The sequence below is a fragment of the Calidris pugnax genome, unplaced genomic scaffold (genome assembly GCF_001431845.1).
Source record: "Calidris pugnax isolate Ruff unplaced genomic scaffold, ASM143184v1 scaffold95, whole genome shotgun sequence".
NCBI classification, from domain to species: domain Eukaryota; kingdom Metazoa; phylum Chordata; class Aves; order Charadriiformes; family Scolopacidae; genus Calidris; species Calidris pugnax.
Genome location: NW_015090885.1, coordinates 3810728 through 3830830, shown reverse-complemented (window position 1 = coordinate 3830830; position 20103 = coordinate 3810728).

The window sequence follows — 20103 nt, the reverse complement described above, 5'->3', positions numbered from 1 at the left end:
ATTATATTATCAAAAATTTCGAGAAACTGTAGAAAAACCTCTAGTCTTAATTTACTCACAGGTATTTTTTCTCCATTTATATAAAAACAAAACAATGGAAAAAAAAAAAAAAAAAAAGAAAAGTGACGCTCAAAAGCATCCTGGGTTTGGAAAGTATAAGTGGGATTCCTGTCATCCATGTTGAAAGCCTCCACAGATGGAATTAATTTTCTCCTTAAAAAACCCTAAGATTGATGGGGTAAAATCAGCGTTTGGAGGTACCTCTCTCTCTTCATTGATTACCACAGGAGCCTATATAACTCTTTTAGACTAAGTGTCTTTTCAACAGCAAAACTTAAATGAGATGAATCTAACACTGAATAGCCCATTAATACCGAACAGCTGCAAGAGGACATTCTTGACAAACATCTCATGAACAGTACAAAGACTTAACATAGTACTGCAATGTCTAAAGAAGTTGCTATCACTGTCTGGAATCTACTGAGAGTAGAAATATAGGAGTAAAACATGGGTAATCACAAAAACACATGCTAACAATTTGCGCTGTCTCCACATACAGCAGATGAAGCCTATGGTCTGGGTGCTTATATCCAACACTACGTTTCAGAATTCGTTGTTACTTGCTTGTAGCAGATGCATTAAAATACTTACTGAATACATCAACTGTATTGACAAATGGTGTGCATATACCCATGCTGTGGCTGATATGCCTGGAAAAATATTAATTAAGGGTTATTTGAACTACAGTTTGCTACATCATAATTTCCGTCTCCCAAATTCATATAGAAGTTTCGTAATACTGGCAGTATCAATCCTGAATTGTCAAGCAGGGAGGGAAGAAACCAAAGGTAAAGGATGGTGAGTTAGATGATGGAAGTCTATATTAAAAAAGGCTTTCCACCTCATTATAAGGCTGGGACTGTATTTAATTTTGGTTTAATGAAGTTATAAGACTGGTACTAGAAAAGAAATGCATACTTTCATCTGTGCAGTGCTTCATCACAACACTGATAGCCCCTGTGCTTAGAACTGGTGAGGCCCCATCTTCAATACTGTGTTCAGTTTTGGGGCCTTCACTATAAGAAAGACATTGAGATTCTGGAACAAGTACAAAGAAGGGCAACGAAGCTGGTGAGAGGTCTGGAGAACAAGTCTTATGATGAACAGCTGAGGGAACTGGGGTTCTTCAGCCTGGGGAGATCTTATCGCTCTCTAAAACTACCTGAAAGGAGGTTATAGCGAGGTAAGGGTCAGTCTCTTCTTCTGAGTAACAAGTGATTGGACAAGAGGAAATGGCCTCAAGTAGCACCAGAAGAGGTTTAGAATGGATATTAGAAAAAAATTTCTTCACTGAAAGGGTTATTAAGCATTGGAACAGGCTGCCCAAGGAAGTGGTGGAATTGCCATCCCTGGAGGTATTTAAAAGATGAGTAGACAAAGTGCTTAGTGACATGGTTTAGTGATGGTTTTGGCAGTGTTCGGTCAATGGTTGGACTCTATGATCTTAAAGGTCCCTTCCAACATAGACAATCATGAATAAGACATAGATATGAAACAGGGAGAGCCCTTTTTAAGAGAAGTGCTTTTGGTTTCCATAACAGAACCTTGTAGTTCTTGTTATTTGTGAAAGACTTTTTTTTAAATTCAAAGAAATACAGAAGTAGAAGGATATACTCCAGACCTTTTTAAGTCCTCAAAAATTCTTTGTAAGAGCTATTGTGTAGAGTCCAGCACAGATACTGTGAGCTTGGCGTAATGGTTCTGGTGGAAAGCTAAGAAATTAGAACTAAGAAGCAAAAATAGTTTAAGTATATTTCTACAGAAATATGAAAAAAGAAATCCTTATCACTTGAAGCAGAAATAAGGATATTCTAGCTACCTTACAAACAAATCAGTGCCTTTGTCATCCTCTAGTAAGGCTGAGACGTGGCCATTGAGACACTAGCTTCCTCAGCCTGTACCAGGGAATGAATTGATTACAAAAGAGATATTAAAATGACTTGGTGTTAGGCTGTTCTGCTCATCAAACCTGTCAGGGAAAGTTTTGAAAGTTAAGGGTACACAAAATTCTCAATTGTTACCTCTTCTGACTAATACGTTCATTTATCAAAACCAGTATTTTAAAGTTGACCTAAGTTTCTTTCAATTTTGTAAAATTTAACTGTCTACATGTTAAAGAACTAAAAGCTATGAAGCTGCAATAGGTGCTTTATATTTGGTTTGTGTGTAAATGGAAGTTTTTGCTACATGACGGTATATGTTTTAACTTTACCGTCAAGAATTTTCTTCCCATTCCCAGGGGATAGAGTAATCACCTGGTTGATGATGGTAACATTGCATAACACAATGTATGTTCCAAGCCTTCACACAGTGTTGATGGTTACTTCCTTTTCATATACAAAATATTAATCACTCTACTTCTTCATAGTATTTCTTCAAGTATGAACAATGGGTGCATAGTCTGAATCAGGCATATGCTATTTTTAATTAAAACAATGTATCTAGGATAAAATGGAGGGTATAGAGATCAGATATGACTTCCTTCCTCTAGTTATCTTCCAGGTTTTATTAAGACTTTGAGAGAGAAGAATAAAGTAGAAGGTAGGGTTTAGCTTTATTATAGATGTGAATCACATCACTAGGAGATAATACTATATTATTTTTCTGGAATGACAATGAACATGATTATCTTAAGAGGCTCCCTTTGATGCAGTATTTAAAATGATAAGTAAAGGATGTGTTAAGAATAAAAAAGAACCACAGGTGGTGTTTTGGTTTCTCTGTCCCACATTTCAAATACTAAGAATAAATTAATAGATAAATGAAAAATCCATTTGAACTTTGGAAAAGACTGTATGAATTGCTAAAATATTTAGTTTCCTGGTTTGACTCTGAATTAAAAACTTCAAATAGTAAACCAACTATCCAAAACCAGAAAGGCTTTAAGTTAAATGTTAACAAATGTTTAATATGTGTCATCATGAATTTGCTTCTAAATAGTAGCAATACCAAGACAGGTTGTGAAGTGTTTAAAATTCTAGCATAAATTAATAGATTTAGTGCACTTTTTCCACTGGTTTAATGAGGACATTTGTTCATTCTTAGGTTCAACATTGCCTTTATTGTTAATATTTACATGATCGTATCACTTAGAGAGCGTGTGTGTGTGGGCTTCCCTACGATTGCCGAGGCAGGTGTAACTTGCGCAGCTGGAGCCTTGCAGCTGTGGGGAAGGTCTCAACACCAGCGGGGTTCTGCTTGTTTGACAAAGCTGCTCTGTGTGCTTCTCCATGAAAGACTGAAACTAATTTTACAAGTCAGACAAATGAAAAGCAGGAGAGCGTACTGTCCTCCCCACTGTGCCAGTGTAGCACTGATTTACAATGAGAACAGATGACTTAGCTGAGCCTCGAAAGAAAATATGTGGCAAAGTTGATTACTGGCATGAGTGCAGTGCAATACATCAACTCCAAAAGCATCAATGCTGTATGTTCTGTGGCCTTCACCTTTAACTGGAAAATATCTGCTTCTGTTTCGTTAAGGCTGAAAGATTGAGATTCTTGCCTTCTGCAGAAATTAGTGTCAGCTGGACTCAGAGTGGTGGTTGGCAATGCGTTCTACCCAGACAGTCAGTGCATTTGCTGGAGATCTAACTGATGACATCCTTGAAAAAACACGGTGATCAAAAACCTGTATAACTGAAATCCTGATTCAAAGTTTCTTGTTTGGTAACTAAAAAGCTGACACTACGTGTCACTAGCTTGACTAGGCGAGGACTCATTAAAGTGATTATTGTTATGTAATGATAGGGTCAGTTATGTTTGCAGGCACTGTGAGATGTCTAGCTGCAGCTGGGATATCAAAAAAAATGTATGAAAGTAAGCCTTGCTACATGAAAAAGTAGAGTTCAAAATAGTGTATAGAGGAGTAAAAAAAGCAGTTATGCAAAAGGCAGTAAATTAAAAGTGTGTAGAGTTGAAAAAGATATGAAGATGGATGAAAATAAGTATTTGAATTGCTTCTGAGAAAGTGTTAAGGTGTGGTAGCATCTATATCAATTGTAACGACGCTATTTATCTTTTTAGAGTTGCATTTGTATTTATTTTTGTCTAGTTTTCTGTCCTTTTCTAGTGTGAAATATTACTTATTTTTCCTCAACTGTTTCCTCTAACAAAGCCTTTTCCATGGTATTACAATATAATAATAACTTTCTCTGACAGTGCATTTCTCTCACTCCTCTCCATGTTTTCTGGGTGTTTTATTTCCCCTTTAATATTTTGGACGGTTGTAACAGAATAACAAATTTGCATAATTCTCAAATGAGAAGGTCATGTAGAGAGGGGTTCACTTGTTTGAACCGCATGCAGATTTCAGATATGTTCTTGTAGCTTTTGAAAGAATTTCACTCTCTTAAAGGTGAGTCCTGGTTGAGCTCTTCAAGTTTGAAAAATAGTCCCATCAAGTTGTTGGAGGGACTAAAGGATTTGAACAACAGTCACTTTTCTTTCACTTGTCCTCTAAGGAAAACTTTCAAGCACAGAGTAACATAACAGAAGTGGGCAAATTAGCAGGGGAGGGAGAAAACCAAACCTTTGATCCTAAAGAAATAGGAATAATGTTGAAACAAAATTTTCCTGACTATTTGAATATCTGTTATTACCACAGGAAAAAGTCAAAACCTTAATTTTGTGAAGCAGGAGGAGATGATGACAGGCTAAGGAGTCATTGCAGCCCAACAGGTCATCTACAACGGCAGTATCTAGCAGACAGTACACCTACATTGCATGGTGAGCTCAGGTTTGTTCCCTAGCTTCCTTAGAGTTTGCATTATTCATCTCATCTAGGTTAAGCTAGCTGTTCCTAGGTTCTTGATGTCCACCATAGTTGCTTCTGGATGGGAAAAGCAAACATATAATATGGATGGATTAAAAGAGGAGGTGCTACTATTTCCTTAAACCCAGTAGATGTTACTATCAGGTGCATGAACGCTTCCTTTCAGGTTCAAAGTCAAGCCAGGCCTTCCATAATTATTCAAGTAATTTGAGATCATTCCAAGGTATTTCAAATCAGTGTTTGAAAGTACTTGTTGGTCTGCTGCATGTTCCATTATTTGAACTGGCAGATTCATTTGCTACTCTGTTGTCCAGAGCAGAGTAAGTGAGAGTTGCTTTGTGCCAGTGACGGTTACCTATTGGTGACTTCTGACTTCAGAAAAAAATGTTTATATATACTGGCTTTCTTTAAAAGTCTATTCTTCACTTTGTCTAGGGCAATGCATGTTTTTTCACTTCCCTTAGAGCTTTTGGAATATGAGTACCGTTGATTAATAAATTACCAGGAGTTGACAAAAAAGTAAGTGTAAATGATGGATTCTTATGTAACACATAGGGTAAAATCCTGGACCTACTGTAATCAATGACAGAAGTCTAATAATCTCTAATGGAAACAGTTTTATAAAAATATGTCATTATCTTAACTAAATATTAAACTAACGGTGACATAAACCTTCCTTCACTGAATTGAATTGGAATTAATGTCAGTGGGAACAGGAGTAAACTACTGTTGAGAAAAAGAATTCCTTCAGTGGGAAATTATTGATGTGGTTACATACATTTTATGGGTTATGCTTACATAACAAGTTATTTCCAGTAGAAATAAGGGTGGTGGAATGGCCACCAAAATTATTCAGGTGTTACTTGTTTTATTACTTTAAGTAGTTTGGTTGATTCCAGAATAACCAAAGTTAATGGGGCAGCTAGTGTAATAGAGTGAGCACAATTTAGTCCTTTACACATACATATTTATGTATTGTTGTTTTGTGGAGCACTAGTTCAAGCCATGATTATTCTATTAAGCCCTTGCATTCATTCAAATTTTTCACATGCTGCTTCAATTTACAAAATATTATCCAGGCCTAATGAATTTGCAAGACCTAATGAATTTTTAATCATGAACCAATGATACAGATTTCTGTGAACACTCTGAAGCCATCCATCATTAAATACTTTCTACAAAACAATTCCCTTTTGCTTACTTGAATCTTACTTCCCTCTTTCTCATCTTATTACTTGACTTACTTATAAGACATAAGCTACTCAGCTTCTGAACGTCTTCTGTATTATCAAAGTTTTGAGAGTAAATGCTAATTTACATACAGTAAAAGCTTAATTTGATTGGTATCTTGTCATGGAAAACCTTAGTACGTAGTATTATGGGCTCATTTGTTTTGATACTATTTACTTGGGAAGTACACATAGATCTTCTATGAATAAGCAATGAACTTATTTCTTTACATTGCCAAATTTATGATGATAATGCAATTGATACTGGCTTCACCATCCTAGTAAAAGGTAATGTGATTTCTGGGTATCTGACACACCTTTGCATGAAAATATTTTTTTGTAAATATAGTGACATTAGAGAAGTTGCACTTGCAATTTTCTCCATTCATAGAATCATAGAATGGTTAGAGTTGGAAGGGACGTTAAAGATCTTCAAGTTCAACCCCCCTGCCATGAGCAGGGACACCTCCCACTAGACCAGATTTCTCAAAGCCCCATCCAGCCTGGCCTTGAACACTGCCAGGATGGGACATCCACAATTTCTCTGGGCAACCTGTTCCAGTGTCTCACCACCATCACAGTATGTCCTTCTTTTGCTATCCCTCGAGTGAGGTAAGTTTGTATTGCATTTTATGTCTTAGATAGTGGACAGTCAATGTAAACACTACAAGATCATTCGTTCAGTTTGAAAGAATAATTGAAATATCCAAATTTGGACTGCCAGACCAATATGTGCGTTCATGGCTGGGATTATGAAAGAAATTTATGAGAAATGAGGTATTACCTCTGAGATTTTGGCAAAATGTAACTGCAATCTCTTGGATGGATTTTTGATCTGAATAGCTCGGTAAACCTGAGATTTTCAAGGATCTTAAAAATTTTCCAGATAAAGCAATAATATCAGCAGTGCATCTCCATGTACAATGCTAGGATCCCTAGAGTAATCAAGAAATGATTATTCTATAACTCTGAAGAAGAATTGTATATTTAGAGTTGATAAAAACAGTAGAAATTATGACAAACTATGCTTCACAATACTGAATTTAGTGGACTATTAGATTGGAAATAGAATTTTTAATCATGTTTTATATTCAATACAAAAACATATTTATGTTACGCAATTCTAAATGTAAGTTAGCAATTTGCATCAAAAGGTATCATTTTTCCAGAAAAAAAAGTGGGGATGCTTCTACTTTTTGTCCCAGAACCCAATGGTTGAAGTTTATATTGTGGGGTCTGTATGTAGTTACTTGTAAGTGGTAATTTTACTTCACAGAGAAGAACACTGAAAAAAATTAAATAAAAGAGAAAGAAGTTAAATGTTTTTTGGCCATGATACACAGCGCAGTGAAAAGTGATACTGTTACCAGGTAAGATGTAAGGTGTCTTTAACAATGCAAAATTGTAGCCTTTCTATAAATTTAGTTGGTTTTGTAATTTATCTATAGAACCCCTGCTCAAATGCCTGTTGCATTCCTTAAGCTTTTTTCAAATAGGAAAGTTTGAGAATATGATTTAACTATGTTAATCAGCTTTTCCAAATGAAAATGTAAGCCTGTGAGTTCTTAGCATTGACAGAAAACAAAACATAGTAATTTTGTTCTTTCAAGATTATCAGAAACTTCCATAACTGAAGAAATGATACAATTAGAAACAGTATTTTTTAGAAAAACTGCTTAATGTTGAAGAGGTAAATTGGTATATACCAACCATTGTTTAATGAAGCCTATAATTCACAGTTTCTCAGTACGATAAAGTAGGGGTAAAGGAACAAAGTCAGTTATTTCAGCTACATTTTTATGTGACTCATGATGTTAATATTTCTAATCTATTGGAATTATTGTACAAAATCCTCTTTATAAGCTGAAGTGCATGACCTAGTGCTCATAATATTGACTAACATTTCATAGGTCAAGGGTCCTGTAAAACACATCAGCAGTTTTCCTTTCTTTAACTTTTATAAACGTGTGAAATAAACAATCCATTGATATTTTCGGGAGCAAGTTCTAGGATAACATGATATTGTACGGGAACTTTTGGGCAAATGGTTTTTTATAGCCATAAGCTTCTTTCAGGTATGGCCGAGGCCTGAGTGCGGCAAGTAGATGCAATCCTATGGTAAAGTAGTGGGGATATAAAATAAAAAAATCCTGCTTGGGGGTACATATGAGAAAACAGTAAGATAGTCCAGCAGAGGACCACAAGGTCTGCAGTGACCTGTCCTCTGGATACCCAGGCAGAAAGGTTACCATCCTCCAAGGTTTTGCCTACGTCATTTTTGTCAGTCTTTCAAGAGAAACCTCACAGATGTTCTTAGCTGGATAGACCCGTTGACATAAAAGGAGGGGATAGTATGAAATTAGACATAAAAAATGTTTTTTATGAGATACAAGGAAATAATTTGAGATAAGAATTATAACTACTAATTTAGACATCTTCCTTCTTTACTTAGACTAACTCTAAGGTCTTCCTTACTTAAATCTGAAAATGAGATTCTATTTGTTTTGGTTTTCAAGCTGTAAAAGGTTTGGGGAGTTTTATCTCCTTTTCCTGCGAGCCGCTATATTCTTTGCACTCTTGCGATATGTTGTTAGACAGATTCAGCTAGGTTAAATAGCTTCCTTTCTTCTGTGTTCTTGAGGTCACATGCCTGAAACAGAATTTTTCCTGTGCTATTTGAAACAGTTGAAATGGAAGACCTGTCCAAATTTGCAATGTTGGCTGAATTACTGTTGTATTTTCCACTGCCTTTTGAGCTTGAATACTGAATTACAGATGAGGGGCAGGGATTTGAAAATGGGAATTTCTAGCCCTTTTCTGCATTGCTGTGAAGAACAAGGGTTGCACTAGTGACTGTTTAAGGCAATGTTTCTCAACACGCAGAGGGAAACTGCATTCTGTTGAGCAACTTTTGCACATCTAACTGTTAACTTTAGTAGAATGAAACTGTTGTTAAGAGTAATGTTGTGGAGAAGACTCTGGAACCCCAAAGAATTTGGCAAGAAGAAATAAATGTGGTGGTGTTCTTCCTGTTCTTCTTCTTTCATTCACCTGTCCTTCCACTCTCTGCTTCATTCCCCAGAGATTTTAGGGACTATATTCACTGAGGATGATTTCAACTGAGAGTGACTGAGCCTTTGAAGACATCAGCCCTTAAATAGCAAGATAATTCTTTGTTTTCACAAAATTGGTAACCCACAAAACCCAACCAAAATCCTAAGTGAAGTAAAATTCTTTGTGAGAAAAAGGAATTGCCAATGAAATAGTAGTAACGGTTTCATCCCCGTTGTTTCTCCCTAGAGATTACTTTTTTCAGCATGTGCCAATAGATATTTTGGTGGAAAGCCACAGAAGCAAGTATTTTTTCACTGTTGGAAATACCCGTTGTGCACCTAGAAATTTCACTACAGAAATGGCCACCGGGCTCCTGTTTCATCTAGCTAACTTAAGAAGATGCAAAGAGGCAACAGGTTAATTTATAAAACCTATTAACTGTCATTTTTCTCTTAAGGAAATACACTGGATTCGTCAGTGCCCTGTGTAAGACATGGAGTAATACAGTATTACATTGAGAATACAGTCTATTACATTCTGTAACTTTTAAAGCCAGTTTTAACAGATAAAAAGGTGTAGCTGGGATTCAGTTAAGGTTGAAATCTCCTGTCCTTTGAAATGTCTCTTCAACATTTTTGTCTAGCTGCAGTGTTATAGATTATTTTTCTTTTTAAGAATATAAATGGATGGCATTTTTCAAATGTCTGAAGTGTAGGCAAACAAAATAAGTGTTGCTTTTTCCAAAAACTTTATTCCATTTTTTCTTTTAGATAGCCTTTAGAAAGGGCAGGGTTATGAAAATTTAAGATACAAATATCAAGAAAATGGGCATAATCTTCCAGAAAATAAGAAGGGAAATACACTCAATTCCACACTTTTTTTTTTACTTTTTTTATTGGGGGGGGGTGTTTTTTGATGTTTTTTTGTTGGTTTTTTGTTTGTTTGTTTGTTTTACTTAATGAGGAGATTATTATACACAGGAAAATCTATTTTTGAGAAAAAAGTAGTTTTTCATATGTTAGGTAGAAATTTGTGTGACACTGTGCAAAATGGGAGGAACAATGACTAAAACTGTAAATTATACCTGTTTGCCCTGGACAGGTTTTACTAACCAGATTACTACAAAATTCAGTGTTTAAACTGGAGTTTTTAAAATATTTATATAGATGATTTGGGTAAAGCTTCTGAAATGGGGAAAAAAAAGTGCTGAACAAAACAGTAGATTGCATAATGACTTCCACCAGTAAGTATGTCAACTAATATTATGCAAATAAGGTTTGCTGTAGATGACTACTGAATAATGATTCTAGTGCTAATATTGGTGCAGACAACTGTATTTTCTCAGGAATCTGACTTCAAACCTTGGCTCTTATGATTTACCCTGTCTGTAACTACTGACAAAAAAACTTCACCAGCAGGTAAATGTTCTGTCAAGGGCTAAGGCCTGCCAACAAATATCCATGTCAGTGATACTGTCAATTAATAGGACTACTTTTGAAATTTAAACAACATGGATAAGTGTCCATCTGTGGAAAGTTTATGAACAGAATATGAATGAATAAAATGTAATGAATGAGAAGTGTACCACAAATAACTTGTGATAGGATCTAATGTGAAACTCAAAAGCAACAGGATCATTTTATTGCTGAAAAGTTTGTGTTGCAAATTCTAATAATGAGAAATTAAGTTATAGTGAACACAGTGCAAACTATAATCTACCAAGTGATCTTTTTCTTGTTTTTAGAACTCTTGCAGTCCTAGTAACTGATATTATTGTTAAATTCCTGCATGCAGAAAAAAGATCATCTTCAGAAGGAATTATCTAAAAAATTATGTAGCATTTCTGTCTTTTCTGATAACTATGTTACCTTTTCGAAACAGACTTTGTGACAGAACCTGAATTTTTCAATGTATTAGTCATATGTAGTCGTCAATGTCACAATGAAAGTAATGGTTTCTGTGTTATTAAACTTCAATTTAGTTCTTTAAAATTGTAAATTCTAATTCTAAAATTCTCCAGATATTTAAAAGCTTCAGTGCTTAAAAAATTACTTTTTGCTGAACAGCATTTGTGTATTAGGTCCTTTAATCTAATTCAATGAATGTGGAGAACTTGGAATAATTAATTTTCTTGTATTTTATATTACTCATATACATTTTTATTTTTTATTATTTTGTGGATTCAGCAATTAATTTTTATAACAGAACAGTATTGATAAATTTCTTAACCTAGAGTAAATGAATGCTTTTGCTTGTTAGTCTATACTGAAAACTCGGTAAAACATCTGTACCTTTCTCTTTTGATAATCTTAAATATTTTTGTAATTTGCTCTAGTTTGATTTCCTGTAGTTTAGAACACCCACTTTTCTCAATAGATTTGCATCTTTTTTAAAGATTGCACTCCTGCCGTGCAGTTTTCTTTGAGCTTCAATTTGTAATATGTAGAGAGAACTGTAGAGACACTGTTTGGGAACAGATGTGTGTGTGTGTTAATTTCAGTAGGAATTCAAAGTGTGTTGCAGAGTGCTAGCAGACTTAAAAGTACCTCCTAAGACTATGGATGGGAAAAAACCATCAGACTAGTCCAGACTTCCCATGACTTGTGTGTATGAGTCAAGGATATCAAAAGTAAAAAAGAAAAAATACACAGCTTTACAGATAACGCTAGGTTTTTCCCAGTTGCTTAAGTTGTCAAATCTCCTTTTCTCCAATTATATTGTTTCCACTTACTTCACTATGTCAGTAGAGATAAACTATACTTTTCTTTGTTTGTAGTAGTGATTACATTTTCCCAGTATTCCCTTAAAATATTTAAAGTGGACTACACCTTTCCAATATACAAACACAATCATTGTGTATGCTTAGTTTTCTATTAATCTTTATCTGTATTGAATTAAAAAAAAAAAAAGTGAACATTTGAAAAATCCCAGCAGCAACTTAAAAGATTAAAAGGTTTATTTTAGCAGCCACTGGAAAGCCATCAAGACCCTCATGAATCTGCTTAGCTTTCTGAAGGAAAATTTTCTTGTAATTTTCCTATATGTGTTTTATCTAAAAGGTGCAGAATGTGTGCCAGGAGTGAAGTGTATTTCTTAGGGTTAATTTTAAAAAGTTGAGTGGATTTTTATTGTTGTTGTTTGTTTATTTTCCAAATGCTTGAAAAACTTTCTGTGGTCAGTCTAGGTACAAGACTGAGTACAATCATGGGACTGAAAATGAGTTTTGATTAGATACTCAAAGTATTGTCACATTACGGGGATGGCAATTGTTCATTATTTGTTATAGTATAAGAAAGGATCAACCTCAGCAGTGAACTGATGAACAGGATGATTCAAGGAAGAACTGACATTGCTTGAGGCGAAAATGCTGAAATATTCTTCAATAGAATTATAAGAACATGAGAGAATTTTTCAGAATGAGTAAAGGTCATTTGGTCCATCAAGACATATTCTTTTTAGTAGTCTGTTTCCCCAAGGATGACATGTAATTGTTTCTTGAATGACACTGGTACTTTTTGCCTCCACAACTTTGCCTGCAGGCTATTCTAAGTATTTATTATTCTCTACATGAAAAGGTGCTTTCTGATATATACGCTGAATTTATTTTTTAATTTCCAGTTATGTTCTCTTGTCCTATAATCTATGTTGGAATGGAAATAATAATTTGAGTTGACATTATCTGTGGCAGTTAAGACTTTATATGCTTCAAAAAAAGACAGTTCTGCCCTGACTGTAAAATTAGATGCCCAGATTTATAATGTAAGTAACCACAACTGCATATCAAATGGTGACAGGGGTCTCCCTAAGAAGATTTCACACCAAAATAAGTCTTACTTCCCTAAATGTGCTTTGCTGATGTTGCTGATATTCTGTCCCCCATTGACCAAAAAACTGTCCAATATAGAACATCTGATGACACCTGATGTCTTTTTTAACATTAGCTAAAGGAAAACAAAAGCAAGATGTCCTTTAAACTTTTTGCAACAGGCAGAAAAGTGAGAGACTAGGGTCGTAATCAATAAAATTTCCCCAACTACTCCTTCTTTCAAAACACTTGGGTCTTACTTCGGTTCTGGGTGATTTAAAAAATTAATCAGATTGTCTGCACTGCCCACTTTTAACAGCATCAGACCAGGATTACTGTCCTCAAAGGAGTGGTGACTAACCTTCCTGAATCTTTAAGGCTTTTGCCCAGGACTGGTCAGGCAGCCCAGGTAGCTGATTAGGCAAGTCAGTCACAACCCTATTCCTGTTTTGTCTGTGTCAGGCTCTGGAACACTGGCTAAGACAGTGCTTAGTTGTATGTACCAGAAACTACTGCTGATGCAGCGTCATAGTCTCCATACCACATTTCTTGTTTGCCTGGAGACAGAGAAATCAAAGGTTCTTCCTCTCTCATCATTCCCCATCCAGCTGCCCTGCTCTAGTTCCACCCATACTTATCCTTTAGCAGCAGAAGCCTTACCTGGCCTCAGATAGCCCAAGCCTTCAATGCTTTGTCAAAGAAAATACATGTATCAGTTTTCCTCAGACTTCTGAGAAGCTTCTTGAAGGTTCATATGGAAATAGCCACTGGACACATATAATCTTGGATGGCTGACCTTTAGCAGATCCTGCTAACACTCTTCTTCCAGTAGCCAGGGTTTCAGACTACTTGACAGTCCACGTTATCAACAACTCCACAAACATGAGAGCCATGCTTTAATAGCTTATGAGCTGCATGTACTTTATGAAAGAAAAAATGACCACCATCAGTTAAGCACTTAGATATTACTGTAAACAGGTTAGTGCAAAGCTTTATGGAAATGCATATGGATATGCTTCCACTCTGGCTCTGAGCTAGTTATTACTTCCATGGAACATTTATAAATCAATTCCTACTACACGGGGACAGAGTTTTGTAAAAGGGACAAACAGGTGTCAAAATAGCAATAAAACATTTATTTATTTAGAGACTTATAAAATACCAGGGAGGACTTTGGTGTTTCCATATATTGGTCTTTAGAACAGAATGAACATTATATGCTCTAATTTTCTGCTAGAAAACCAGCACTTGAGAGAAAATCCACAAAAGCCAACAAAAAAAATCATGACAATTTCCAGTCCTGAAAGAGTTTTCCTTCTCTGACCATGAATGTTTGTATTAACTGGTTTTTCAAAGTGCTTTCAAAAGAAGAGAATTTCAAGCTGTATCTGAATAACCATGGAAGTGGTTTCAAATATAAGCAGGCTCTACTGAGACCCTATTATCTCTTATTTAACAATAAGAACTTAATCATTATAACTGTCCCAGATAATTGTTACATGGGGAGAAGAGATCCATGAACTAGGGAGGTTTTCTGCTATCTTCAATACCTTGATGATCCATTTAACTTAGAATCCTCTGCAATATTGCAAAGCATCCTAGTAATATACTGGACACAAAACACCTGTCTTAACAGTTCGAGTTTTGCAAAACAGTGCCTATTTCTATCAAGGAAATCTGGTTCTTCCTTTCTCAGTAATGTATATGTTCATGAGTAGATATACTGTCTCATGAAAAATTAAGTTATAGTGCCTGATGTACAGTTACCATTTAACAATATCAACTCTGCTATATAGACTGAATTGTGGTCAGCCAGTTCTCCTATGCATGTTCTTGTCTTAAGTGGGCACAACTACTGGCCACACCACTGGAGTTGAAGGAGAGGAACATTAAGTTTAGTCTCACATTCGTTGCTGACAAAATAGGGTCTGTCATTACACTTCTAATGGTCTGGATTTCTCTGGTAAGGTTTATAATAAAGGAACTTTTGGTAATCACTTCTGACAATACGCCTGGTGGAAAGGGTTGGTTCCTACCTTCTAGGACCTCTCATATTTGTCTTCACTGATTCAGCTCTGTCAGGGAGAGCAGTTTCAGGCGCACTCATGAAGACAGGGCTAGGTTGCAGCTGGTCAGAACTGGTCTGTACAAAAAAAATCTAATAAAAATTGCAATGGCATTGACTGTTTACACTGGCATCATAGTAAGCCTATGCTCAATGGGAAGAAGCATCCTATTGTAAACTTAAGGGGAATATGGGGAACCCTAACCACTGTCTTGAGATTAATAGAGAAGTTGACTTGACCCATACAATCTTCTTACTGCATGTGTGCTAAGACCTAGATAGGCACGAGGACAAGGTAGCCTACAGATACCTCGCTAGAGCTTTCTGAATGAAACTCCTATCTTTAGGCATAACACTTAAAACTGGTGTAAAAAAAAAACCAAAACCAACCAAACGGAGGGAGAGAAAAAATTAAACAATATAGAATATTCAGTTTCCATTTTTTTCAATTGGAAGATAATGTGAAATAAAAAGATGCCTGATTTTTTTTCCAGTTTTCTCCTACCAACTAATGAAACTCAATGAAACTAACTTTGCATAAATTTCATTATTGTTGCAAGAAAGGAAAAAAATTAACATGAATTATGAAAAATATAGGTTGGATAAAACTGTGTGAGGAACTCCAGCAGAGATAAAATAACCAATGTGTCTTCTAACCTCCTTATTTTCTTTTAATAGACTTTAGGTTAGCAAAGACTCTTTTATTAAAAAAAAATAAATCTATGTAGAGGATTTTGTTTAAGCTATGAATCAGTATCATAGCAAAGAGAATGTCAGTTTGAGCTCATATCTGTATTTTCAAAGGATGTATATACCTTACCCCGGAGAGGGTAACTGAATATGAGTAAATCAATGTTTCACATATATCTAGAGGCCACATTTTAACTGAATATGCATTCTTTTTAGCCATATTAATGACTCATGCTTTCACAGGTGTAAACCAAGGTCAGTTATGCTAATCAAGCCAGAAATTACTCCCCTCTGAAGACCAAAACATTGCTAGAAGCAAAGAAATTGATAAAATTTAACCAGAAACTGAATATGGCTTGTTTGTTGCATCTTGAAATGGTGTGTTTATCTTACCTGTTCCTGAAGTCTAAATATTTAGAGTTCCTTAATTCACTTTAGTGCAATTCTTTATTTTCTAAAATTTAACATTTTTTGAGCTAAACTTAAAAGAGAGAGATAGTACTTGAAATAAGATTATTTTTAATTTATTAAATAGTGTTAATTGTGATTTTTTAATTTTTAATTGCTGCTTTATGAAACATATTTATGCTCAATGCAACACAAGGATTTGTAACGTTACCTAATTTAACATTGTTTAATTTTGTATCCTTTTGCCTTCATGTAAATTGGAACAAGTAGTACAGATTTCATTTTGCCTAAAATAATTTTCTCCACTGGATGGAGCAGATTATTACAAGGTAATTTAAAATATGTATAGAAAGTGGGGAAAAGTTGTTTACAGCAAATATATTTGTTAACCCTGTGATAATTGCCTACAGTGTTTTGAAGATATAAATATGTGATATATTTTGTGCATGAATGTCATCTAAGAATATCTCAGATTTGTCCTAATAACTAGCAATACATTTTCTAAAGCCAATTGTTATCTGGGAGTAAATTGCACGCTGGCTTCCTACTTCTTCCTGCAGTCACTGGTATATCTCTAGCTGCTCTTTCTTCTTTCTGCTTTTTCAGCAAACACATTTAACAGCTGTGGAAACAAACAGGGCATACTTGGCAAAAGTAGGGACCAGATGCCAAACTGCAACGCTTGTTCTAGCAGCATCATGCTGGTCTGTTGCTAACTCCTTGGTGTCACCTCTGCTGGCTCCTTTTTCAGTTTCACTACTGGCAGGCAACAGAGTTGCATCTGGAGATGTTGTCAGGGTCATGCAGCTGTGGGGCTCTCTTGGCTCCTGTGTCCATATTTCTCTTTTATATTTAAATGTTATTTTTGCATGTCATAACATTAATTACTTGAACAGAACTAAGTTCTTTCCATTTCTATGAAGATGGGAAAGAAACTAACTTTGTTTTTTGTATCAGTAAGTAGATGTTTTCTGTGGTTCATTACTGTCTTCAGTTGGTGGGAAACTTGGTTCCTCTTTAATGGGCAAAAATACTAGTTAACACCTGGCTGGCACAGCTGATGCTTTGTGAGAATCTGAGGCATTTCAGTTAAACTGTGCCTGACCATGATAAAGGATCTCATCGGTGTGTGGGGAATGGAGAAGGTGGGTGAGGTAAGAGAGTTCTGTGGCCTTGTTCATCGTTATTTTGCTTAAAATTACAAGTCACCCTAGAGAGGTATGGAGAGCAACTAAGTCCAAATGCTATTAATAGCCTGTAAAATAAGTCTAACATCCCAGAGAGAGTGAGCAAAGAAAAGAAGAAACTGAAGGGAGGAGAATACATTATCTCAGCTGAAGTGTGCTGGGGAATATATCCTTGGCAAAGGCTGGGCTCTAAAGCCGGATCATGCTGCAGTATGCTTCCTCGTTTATAATCACATATAAATGGAAATTTACACATTTACGGCTTTAGTATCCTGATATAGTTTGCTACAGTTATGTGACTAATAGTAGGTCTTATTCAGATGTTAATAATCTTTCTCTGGCCAGTGTTTATTTTCTGACTGAAAGCTTCTTCTTGTTCAACAATTTTTTTTTGTTTTTCTTTGGGTTCAAAATTCATGGTGTATTAATCTTTTATTTGCAAATTAGCTTTTAACAGTTAATCCATGCTATCCTGTAGGTATTTAACTTCCTTCCCATACCATCAACCAGAAGCAGCAGTCTAGACTTCACCATGACTTCAGGTTCCCAAGCTGTCATATCTGCTACTGAGGAATGAACAGGTACAAAATTATATGCCTCTTATGAGTTAAGGTGGTGGTGGTAGGTTCTGCCTACTACCAGGTAGGTCCTAGTGAAGCCTGAAAACCTATGTTCCCTTCTGGTTTAGGATAAATTGGGAACAAACCATGGGAAGAGACTGAACATACAGTGTGTGGGCTTCATGTGGGTGAGGAGAAGAGTTTATGTGCTGGGCTTTAAGAAGGACAGTGAAAGAATCCCGCAGAAAAAAAGCACGTAGTGGTGGTTTTAAGGAGGTTGAATATGCAGTGGCAAGATGGGTAGCTGGCAATGTGGAGGCTGACATTGCAGAGGAAGCTATGTCACCCTTCACACCCTAAGCCTAACCTTCACTTACCCTTCACACAGCAATCAATAACAAGAAATTGATGTGATTCCTGGTATGTACCTATTATAAAGATTTAACACAGCCAAAAGGTTTTATGTTATTATTTTCACCATGTTAATTTTCAGTGTTGTACCATTTCTTTTGTTTTTTTAACAAGAATGTAATTATTTTTTCCAGATGAAATTGTTTGAATTGTCAGTTTTATTAGAAAGCAGCACCCCTTAAAACCAGTAACAAAAATACTACTGCTTCACAGTTAACTTTGATGTATGTTAATGTTCTAACTTTCCCTTACAAAGCAGCCAGAGTTAACATTGTTCTTTTCAGTAGGTATTTGTAGTCATTTCAATGACTTAATATGCCTAACATATTCTATTATAGCCAGATAGTACAATATGAATTTACTTAGGCAGCACAATTTTATAATGCATTGTTGAAGGTTTTAGACCATTCTGCATATTTTTCCTATAAAGGGAAGGCACATGATTCTCATATTGTGTTTATGACATGCATCAGCAAGCTACTGAAAAGCAAAGTGGGATGCTGTATGACTTAATATGTCCATTTGCTATCATTTTTGTAGTATTAAAGTAAGTGTTGATTTACAGTGAGTTTGGAACCAGATTACATCTATAACTTTTATTCTGCTGGGGTAATTAATAAAGGGACTAAGTCATCTGAGAGATACAAACTTATTCAGGACTGGGTGATTAAAAACCACCCAACCAAAATACCACTTTACTACTTTTCAGATGGTTGAGTTTCCATTCCTGGAGGTATTTAAAAGATGTGTAGGTGTAGGAACATGGTTTAGTGCTAACTTGGCAGTGCAAGCTTAACAGTTGGACTTGATGATCTTAAAGGTCCCTTCCAACCCAAATGATTCTATAATTTCATGATTTTCTAAACTTCAAATCTGTGATGGATAGTCAAAACAATATTCAAAGTATATTCACTTATAAATTTTCCTAATATTATTTCATTTATAAAGACTTACCCTTTCTAAGGCTTTGCTTCAGAACAGAAAATAAGGTTGTCCATAAGCCGTTTGCCTAAAATAATAGAGAACATAGCTGGTAGACATCTCAAGAGATCCTGTCATCCATTCTGCTTCCCGACCTGTGATTAGCTACACTCAGATAATTTAGGATAACAGAAACTGGTGCATTCAGCATCTGTCTTCCTCATGCCCTTGCCTCATTAAAACAAATAAGTCTTGATTTTACTCATGCCTCAAATATGATAAAATTTTTGTGAGAGGAGGCAAAGATGTTGAAAAATCTATCTGTGCCTGCTGCTTACTTACCAACTAAAGAGACATAATTGTCAACAGGCCACATTTTAGCATGTTTTGGGAGAAAACTTTTGGTCAAGTTTAGTTATATTTACCGTGGAGACTGATTAACAAGAGGAATGTTCATGCATATATAAAGACAGAGATAGTATCTGCCCTGGAAATTTTACAATGAAAACAGACATGGCATATGTAATGTAGGGGAGAAGGATGTGCTGCACACATAATACAGTACACAACAGGTAGTGTAGTAATTTGAAGAGCAGAAATTGGAAAAGTAAGGAAATGGGAAGTGAAAAGGGTGAAGTGAAAATAAGAAGTGGACAAAAAAGGAAGTGAGAAGGTTAAGTGAGTCCAAGATGCAGATGCTGTGTGGCCAGTAGAATTTAAAACAAGATTGAAGCCAGTCAGCAAAGGACTGAATCAAATCACAGTGGTTTTAGAAAACAATCTTTTAAAACTAATCAGTGGACATGGTACTAAATAGCATGCTGTATAACTTAGATGACGTGCAAATCCTCCACAACTTGCTCTGTAAGAAATAATGACTTGTGAAAACATTTTAAAATAGAGAGAAATGCGTCCCAAAACCAATGTAATGTTGTTTCAC